Genomic DNA, 10,071 nt, shown 5'->3' on the forward strand with positions numbered 1-10,071 from the left:
GACGTATCTGCTGAATCTGTCCTCTATCCATTAAATCGGGACTCATCCGACCACCATTCCAGCAGAGTCTGCCATCCCTTATCAAACGCCACCGGTCGTTACGGTGCCGCCCCTGTAGCACGCCTTGTTCGACGTGTACGTGTCAACAAGGAATTTCGTGTTTCCGGGTTGACTGCGTGAAATTGCGCTCGTAGTTAGACGCGACGTGGATTAGAATAGCTCGATGAAGAACTATTGGAATTCATTTTTTTCGTTTTTTTTTCTTTTTCTTTTTCATTTAATTAAATGGAAAAATATTCTGGTTTCTTTGAGGATGAAATGGAAACAAATTTTTAGACAGCAATAGCTTCGAAATGAACATTCTTTTTCCTGTAAATAGAATAAAACTGTTGGCTGTCTTCGATAAAGAAAAATTTGGATAACGTTAAATTTTCATAAATGGGAAGGAGAGTTGTATAACAATATTTGCGAGTGTCGATTTTGCATGCCTATTCTGCGGTGCTTCTTAAAAACGGCAGGAAGTTCTTCGTTACCTTTCGAGAAAGGTGTAAAAGAGTCTCTCGTCGATCAGCGGGGGTTGTATACAAACAAGTATTTAGTGACGTTTAATGGGAATTATCCTGGGCCAGAGGTGTGACAATTAGGGGAGGATTATTAGCACCTGGAGTCGGCATCACGCTGTTCGACAAGTCGTTGCTACCGGCAGTTAGACGAAAAACTTTCCCCGTCGACGATCGTCGGGAGGCCACAAAACTAACCGCCTCTCTGCCCTTTCCTTCTTTCGAGACGGGGCCGACTCGTTCTACCGCGATTCCGGTTTCTCTAAAAAGGAAAACGCGCCGCGTTAAATCCGTAGAACCGTGAAATCGTTTGAGAATTCGGTACCTGCGCTCCTCGCGCCAGATTAATCGGCATTCACGAAAGATTTCGCGTTTCCTGCTTTCCCGTCAACAACAATCTTCGTCTTCATTCTGCAATTTCTCGTCGCTGTCGAGAGGAGAAAAAATAACGCATAAGATGTACAGGTTTGTACAGACGTACAGTTTTTACAGAGTTTATACAGAGTTTACTTCTAAACTTATCATACGCAAAATGCAGCGATTGTGATAGAGAAAGTATACAGAGTGACGGTAAGAGACGAAATATCAGGTAGATATCAACAAAGGCAAACAAATATTTCCGACCGGGGTAGAACGCGACGCAGCAGGACGCATGAAAATCCCTTGGCACGAACGATATAACAGAGAGCTAGGTGAAACGAGACTCATCCCCCGTGTGTCCTGTGTTTTGGGACACGCGATCCTGCCTGACTACCCCCGCCGAACTTCCCCCCATTAATATCCTCGTAATTGGTTAAAACCCGTAACTGATGAGCGAACTGTAAGTTATTATGCAAAGAGACCCTTGGTTCTCGCGACGATGGGGGTTTATGGGATACGGTTCAACACCTCTTCATTACCCTCTTCATCCCTCGATAGATCGTCGTGTATCGGTGTGTACAGTGGCATTACACCGTCCCCGGCCGCGTTGTCATTGTATCAGGGATCGCCGGTGCACGCCTGGCTCGTTACCGGGGTTCATGAAAGAATTCACTCGACTGAATTTACACGCTTCGAAATACCACATCGAGCAGCAGAATTTTCGTTCGTCCGACTACCGTGTTTGGAAAGAGGAAAGAGAGGGAGGAGGAGGAGGGGGAGGAGGAGGGGGAAAAAATGGATGATCCCCGTGGAAGCGTTTTGCGGATTCTCGCGCAATATCGTCGGATTTTAAACAACGTACCGACGGAAATTCAAAGTGAAAAACTCGCGAAAGGAAAAAGAAATCGCGGATTTTCGACGATTTTCGAGTTTTTCTTTTTCGAGGAAAGAGGAGAAAGAAATGTGAATGACGATTCGACGTGGTTCTGTTAGGAGACGACGTGAGAAATATAGACATATAAACCAAAGGAACCATATTTCTGTTCGCGCCGTTGTTACATTTTGATCGTTGAACTTTCCAACCCCTGAAGCTTATGGGTAGCCCATCTAATTACACGGTATCAGGTGTCAACGACGGGGAATCGAAGCTTCTCCCTTTCCTCGATCATTGTGTTCCGGTCGATCGTTATACACGGTTCGACGCCTACGTAAAACGCGTAGGGGGACGACGCGTACGGAGCTAGTCGCTCGATTCATCCCGAATCGTTCGACTCGAGTCGGTCGACTAAACGGAATGCTTAGCGATCTTTGGATGGCCGAGGGTCGAATCGAGAGAAAGAGGAGGTGAAAGAGAATCGGGGACGCGACAGGGACCGTTCCTGGTGGCGTCAATCTATTTTAGGCCGATACCGTTTCCTTTTGTTATCGGCGTGACACGCAGCTTCCAGACCCTTTCACTCGATAACAAAGCACGATCTCACAGTTGCGTGTCCATTTCATCCGCGCGTTTAATAAAACTCGAAAAAAGGAAGAGAGAACAGAAAGTCGTGGGGGGTGGCAGGGAACGGAGAGAAGGAGGAGGAAGAAAGATAAAGAATCGAAGCGAAATTCGCACCGAACAGCCTTCTCGGTTATTTTAATTAATTTACCCTCTCCGTGATTTCGATTGAAGAGGGCTATGTGGAGGGTGCGCAAGGCAAAAAACACATTCGCCATTCGGGAACGCGAAATTCGTTTCTATCTCTCGTTCTGCTTCTCTGTTCTCCAGGCTGGCGGGCTTGCCACCGTATTCCGGCTAATGGAAAAATTCCATCCAGAGTAATCGCGGCAGATCATCGTCGTGCAAAAGGTTCGTCTGGCGAGCTACCGAACTAACGAGGAACCGAGCGCGTTATAATGACGTGCTCCTGCCTGTTGGCTGGAGTTTCCAGAAACGAGCCGGATGTCACGATAATCAAAGTTTATTGTGTCATAACGCGGCATAGAGAAGGAAATTGGATTGCAAGTTGCACACAGTCTGACAGAGAGAGAAGTGTCGGAGACACGAAGGAATTCGAAAGATACGTCTGTATATAGCCGGTATATATAGCTATATAGATTGGAAATGAAGAAAGTGGTCGAGTGCGAATTCTTGCGTGCGCACCGACCTAACGAGCGATGAACCGCCGAAGAAGACAGAGAGAGAGAGAGAAAAGAAACGTTCGGTATTATAATGACGGTCCTCTTCGAGCCACGGCAGCGAGTGTGAAGGGTTCCATTTCTCGCTACCACGACACTTTCGTTCTCGATTCTTGCTCGCGCGAAGTGCCATCGATTCGTCCGTCCTCCTGCTACTGCCACTTCTCCACCCTCTACCTCCGTCTTGCGTCGTTACCTCCAACGTTCGTCTCCTCCAACAGCTATCTTCCTCATTACACGTCTAGCTCTTCGGTTTGCACCTCTTGTCGCGAAATCAAAGAGGAACGGCATGGCGTGGAGGGTGCCTTCGCTTGCAACGAGAAAATTTCGACGTCGGTTGCATTTTTAAATAGAATCCCTGTTCCTTAATTCGCGACATCGAACACCGTACAAGTGGATAACTGTATCCAATTTTCTGTCACTGTGTTTTCTCGGGGCAAATTATGCGGCAACGATTACGACAACGATTACAATCACCAGATTGGCTCGATCAAGAGTCGAAACTATCAAGTTGCCCGTGTAAATTATGCGAGAGAACGAACAGTGGCAAGAACGAACGAACGAACGAACGAAATGTCGTGAAAGATGGAAATAAACCGTACAATTTTCCTCCGGAGGGAAAGCGTTTCACACCTCTGGCGAGGCTTAATCGTCGCGTGTCATGCGACCGGTTACGATTTAATTAAACGGATGTAGGTCAAATTAGACCTGGCGAGAAGAAAAGTATAATCGCGGTTCACGATCCACGCAGCGAGTCACGCATATCCCGCGTGAAAAGGGTTGAGAAGGCAAGGTCTTGGGGCAAGAGGGGTTGCACCGGCGACGAGAGGTCGACCACCGAGGGTGCCGGAGACATTTTCGAATCTGTTTAATCTCGGTCCGCGGTGCGTAAGTGAAAGCTATCTCCGTGAATGCAAAATCAAACAAAGCGACAAACAATCTGACTGTCTTCGTCCCGTCTGCCATCGGGTCCTCTGTCCGTCTCCTCTTCTCCTACGGGCAGAGCATCGAGAGCAGCCAAAGTTGCTACGAGCTGGCGCGAGATTACGCCCCTTGCACCAACGCTTTGATGTGTGCACTCGACACCATCGTGTCACACTCCAAGTGTTTATGAGGCGAATCTTTTTCTCCTTCTCCTTCTCTCGTCTCTCCCTTCTTTTCCCTCCTGTCCTCTCTCTCTCTCTCTCTCTCTCTCTCTCTCTCTATCTGTCCCACTCTTTCAACCACCTCTCCATTTTTTCCCTGCTCTCGCTTTCGCTGTACTCTTCTGATCGCTGCTGAATGCGATCCGCCATCCCTCCCCTCCCCTCTCTCTCTCTCTCTCTCTCTTTAGTCCACTTTCGTTGGATAATTAACCAGCTACCCCTTTGCGAGCCGCGGACCAACCGCCGACGACGCGATGGTAAGGTCATCGAACCGGAAATAGCCGGGCGTACCAGCCGACATCGGCTGGAGAAGAGGAACGCCGCGCCGTCAAGGCAGGCGAGAGGATCGGAGCGAGGACGAGTGATAATTAATCGGTGACGCGTTGCGCGAGATATCGTGCGTTGGTTCCGTTTCGTTGGGGCTGCGCCTACTTTTGTCCTCCTTTGACAATCGGTGATTCTTGACTCACTCTTCTTTCGTTTAATGGAAATTGGATTGCAGTTTCAAATGTATTGATTAATCGTTGAGAAAGCGAGAGGGAATAGATGTTACAGAGATGCTGAGAAATGAGACGTTCAACGTTATATGATGCGAAAAAATAAGAGAAAATTTAATCCTTGACACTGTGTACGTGTAAGATAATCTTTGCAATTTTCTCTTGTCCGATGTTCCAATTCCAATGTTTGTCCATATTTTTGTAAAACACAGCTTCAAGATGTGGTTCGGAACGCCCTTCTGTCTGGGAAAAATTGGCACCGCGGCGAGCCAGGCTATTACCCTCTATTATTTCCGACAGTCCCAGCCGGAATTGGCCAGTGCACGATTCAATTATTGCGCCGACACACAGAGATTACGTATTTATGAGGCACGCTCGTTTCATCGTGCCCCGTTCTTTTTCGTTTTCAGTCGGCGGAGGCGGCACGTTCCAGACTCGGCGCACGAATGAATGACGAACGAATGTGTTCTTGAAACTTGTTTCGACAGTGGCGATAATAAGGACCCATTGAGACGCTACGGGAGCGCGGCAACAGTCGCCATTGTGTCTACGCCTGCTTTATACCTGCCTCCAGCCTGAGCGAACATCCTGAAAATCTTCAATGGACCGGACACCGATTCAGGAAGTGGAATACCAAAGTTGGAGCAGTACGGTGTTCTGTTTGACTCCCGTTTGTCCGTTCCTTCTTTTCCTCAGTTTCTTCTTTTGCTCCTTGCTCCGATAAAATTGAGCAACTGTAACGCTATTTTTATAATCTTACGTGCATCTTCCCTTTGGAAGTTCTCACACTACCGTACGTGAAACATGTTAACACATTACGAAGAAGAAAAATTTAATAAAATATATCGTCCCCTGATCGTGTACGAAAATATATTTTAATAATACGCAAATACACTAATTTAGATATCCCGCGTATTCTAACAACGTTCCTAAGGTTTTGGGAGTGTGCATTTTCACCGAGACAAGTTATGTAAACTTAACGTAGAAAAAACGAAGTTATACAGACACCATATAATAGATCCGGAATGTTTCGCCGAGGAAACGAAGAGATGAAACTCTTTTCGATCGAAAGAGGTTTACAGCGAAAGGGAAAGGAGTAAAGCCTCGTATTGTCGTTTGGAAATCCCCGAGGTTTCAACGTCAATTAAAGCAGCCAGGCATTGCCGATGTTAGCGTGGGTATCAATGGCGAGATCCCGTGCTTGTGTACACGTTGAAAAGCGGCAAAGCTGAGAAACGATCGCTACCAGCGAGACTCTACGAGGCTCGTCTTGATGCTAAAAGGAACCGACATCTTTCGGCGTGGACTTGGCCAGTGGCCGAGCCAGATTAAAGGACCCCGAACGTCGACGGCAATTCGCAACAACAACGCGCACCACCAACAATAGAAGGCGTAGCCGAGATTATGACCGATAAATTGGGCCACGGTTCATTTCACTAATTCCTATAATAATCTAATAGATTAACGATTATCTGTTTAGTGCGGCTCGTTTACGTTCCTACGTTTTACGGTCTGTCTTCCCTCGAACGCGGGTTCATACAAAATTCTGAATGAACGTGACCCCTCGTTGCTTCGTCCGTGCAACTGGATCACAAAGGAAAAAAAAAACGCAGAGAGACGATGGTTGCGCGCGAAAACGTTCCTTTTACGGATTTTGTTCTTCGATTAATATATTATTATTATTATTATTATTATTATTATTATTATTATTATTATTATTATTATTATTATTATTATTATTATTATTATTATTATTATTATTATTTTCTGTCGTGACGAGCAGATGGGTGAAATTTGCGTACGCGAATTTGATAGACGAGAAAAAGGGGTAAAAAGCAGGAAAAACGGACCGACTCGAACGAGCGACGGTACTATTTCAATTAATCGAACGTATCGTCGACGATGGTGGAGGAGGAATAGAGGGTATACAGGCTTATCGATGGCTGTTGTCCAATCAAAATAACAAGTGCTTATTTGCCGGGATAAATCAATGATACGAAAAATGAGTGAAGAGCGGCCACGGTCTCTTTGTCACGCGGAAGAGCGCGGCAATTTTAGGGTCCAATTTAATTTAATAACAGCGACGGGGATGAATCCGGGAGAGCCGGCGCGGGATTAACCGGGGGCTGAAACGAGCAAAGACCGTCGATCGGTATTTAATGCCTCCTGCGATTGACACGTAAGAGTTAAACCGGCTTCCCCATCGCGTTTTGGATAATCCAATGACCCGTCGATCGTGCTTCACCTCTTGTTTCATACCCTGCGATACCTCGCCCGAAGGAACCGGGAAGAATACCTTCAACGAACGTTGCGCTACTGCTACTCGAAATTTTTTATGCCCGATCTATCTGTGCAAATACGTATTTTTTTTTAACAAATACAGCTGAAGAATCAAACAAGAAATTCGTTTTACCTACTGAAGAACTTTTAGCACTTCATACGTGTAGCTTTTCTAAAATTCAGAATTATAAACGTAGAATAGTCTGTAGAGAAGAAGAATGATTTTCTAGAGGAGGCAAAGTGAAGTCTAGTCTAACATAATAAAACGAAAAAAAAAAAGAAGAAAGAAAAGAAAATTGAGAAAGAAGCGAAATTAAGAGGAACGAAGTTTAGAAGGGTTCCGACAGAGAGGTGCCTGAACGATCATCGACGAAGCAGGGAAACAATTGACCGTAAAAACAGAAGGGGAGGAGAAGAAGGATGAAAGGAGAGAAAAAAGGAAATGTAAGCGACGTCGCGGTTCGTGCCGATTGCGGGTGCACGCAAAAGAACAAAAAGGCCTTTCTGCCATCACCGGAGGGTGGACCAGATTCTTGAAATCAAGCAGTCTAAGCGCGTGTCGCGATATGTGTGCACGCCTCTGCAGTGTTGTGCGCGATGTGCGTGACGTGGGTGGACAGGTTAACGCGCATCGGGGATTTCTGTGTCCCTGTGAAACGCTTAGCGAGATTGCACCCGACAATACAACAATACAACGTGCATGACACGCCCGACGGGGATTTCGTTGGGTGAAGAGAGGAGGCAGAGCAGCCGAGCAGGAGAAGGAGGAAGAGGAAGAGCAGAAACCAGCAAGAGAAACACGAGTGAACAGAAGGGGTGGATTTCGAGCAGACACTGAAATCTCGCCAATTCTAGAGGGATGCCTCGCCACACCCCTGGCCTGTCTCTCTATCTGCCACGTACATGTGTGTGTATGTGTGTGTGTCTGCGCGTGGAAATGCGTGAGGGGCTACCGTTTTCATCCCGCGAGACTCCTATCTTTACGTGGATACACGATTTTCACCCCTGTTTCCTTTTTCCCTTTTCCGCGCTGATCTCGCGTGATCTCCTGCTTCCTCGAAATTTTTTCCCTTGCGCGACGGGGATCCGAGTTAAAAATTCCCAAAATTTGATTAATCCAATGAAATTAAAGAGGATAGCGATCAAGAAACAAAGTGATGCACAACCGTATGATTCGCGCATGATTCGAGCTTTTTGTCAAATCTTGTTTAGGGGTGGAAATAACGACGAGACAGTGAAGGTTCGGCTACAGGGCAGCCATTGACGATCTACAAACTGGATGGACAATGAGTTAGCCCCGATTTCGAAGCAAAGTGGCAAGCTGCCGGCACAAAAAAGTGCTCCCGTGTGTAGAAGCAAATGCTGTGCCATCCTCACCCTTCGGTGGGACGCGCGTTTAAGTATGTTCCTTCGTGTATCGGTCCATATGTATCTAGCCTATGAAATAACGCACAATGCTACTATTATGATGCTCCGGAGATGCACAAGTGCACGGCCTCTTGAGTTTGCGCCGTAGATTTTGTATCTATATTATCGCGAGGGTTGAAATGGCTAATCTAATGGGAACCATAAAAAGACCCTCGATCTTTTGTTACCTGGACTCGCCGAACGAGATCCACGGCCGATCGTTTCTTTATTTATCCTACGTACATTGCACGCGCGTAGCTTTCCTCTTCCCGTACTAAAAATCAAAGACATTGAAAAAAGAATAATTTTTTTTCACGGAGAGGAGATAAAATTTGTATAAATTCTCTCGTTGTTTCTTTCTTATATCGGAGGCAGACAATTTCGGCGAAGGAGTATGACCCACTTCTTCGCCATTAAAAATCAATATTACGTCGTTCGAAGAACGAGTCGCTATGCGTCAAAGCGAGATCAAACTTTTTCAATCTCGATTAATTCCGGCGCGGTGGTATTGCCGTGACAGGACGATTGTTCGCTGTTAAAGAGTGCGGAAAACTGCGGTTGAGTGACACGGGCGCTTGAAATTTGAAAAAAAAATCGAGAGTGGGAGTGGGAAAGAGGAGAGAAGAGGAGAGGAGGGAAGGGAAGAGGAGAGGAGCGTGAAGGAGAGAAAGAGAGAGAGAGAGAGGGAGAAGGGGAGAGGAACAGGGCTCTATGAAAATAAATAGAACGCGATCTCCTGGCGTGACAGGTACCTACCATCGTTTCATGCATGTACCGCCGCCGCGGCAATTGGTCTTTGTCACAGACTCTTCTCCGATCACAGAAATTTGGAAAATAAATTCTCCATCTCGATGAAAACACTCGATATCGGCGAGTCAAAGAGAACGAGCCGAAAATTGCTGCACCGAACAATACAGTTTCCCTAGCGGATTTCCAGAGAGGAAAAACGTTCGCCGCGCGCGTTTCAAGCAACGCGACAAGTTTGACAAATTTTATAACAAACGAGTGTTTCACTTATTTCGCGACGTCACGTTGTTTCAATCATATCTTCCCTATTCTGTTTCTCGCGGTATCGTCGGAAAATACGCGAAGTGCATTCGTTTTGTTTTTTTCTTTTTCATTTTTTTTTTTTTTTTTTTTAGTTATTTTTTTTTTTTTTTTTTTACAAAACATCAAAATATATAAGAAAAATCTTAATTTTAAATTAAAATATTATTTCTTTCAGAAATTTGCAACAATTACGGATTTATTTTAATAGGAAGTGATTTTGGCCCACCCTATATTATTTAATATAATAACGTTATAATTTGCGTTTAATACAATATTTTTAATTTAACATTCTTTCGCCGATTTCATTTTTTCCACGATTTTCCGGCGTTATCCTCGATGTTGTCAGTATAGTTACGGGTATAGAGACGTCGACCTCGTAGGGTTGTAGACACAGTGGCGCCCACGTATCCATCGACCGTCCTTTTACTCGTACAATGATCGATGCCATTGCTCTCTAGTACTTTTTCGAGGAAGACACCACGTCTACGGAACTGGGTTAACATTTTATCAAACGCACACGCTCTTTGTTAATTTACACGTAGTACAGTGAGCGTCTTTCTATTGGAAACCGGCACCAACGATGTCGATATATCG

This window comes from Frieseomelitta varia, unplaced genomic scaffold (assembly GCF_011392965.1).
Source record: "Frieseomelitta varia isolate USP_RPSP 00005682 unplaced genomic scaffold, Fvar_1.2 scaffold_786, whole genome shotgun sequence".
Lineage (NCBI taxonomy): Eukaryota > Metazoa > Arthropoda > Insecta > Hymenoptera > Apidae > Frieseomelitta > Frieseomelitta varia.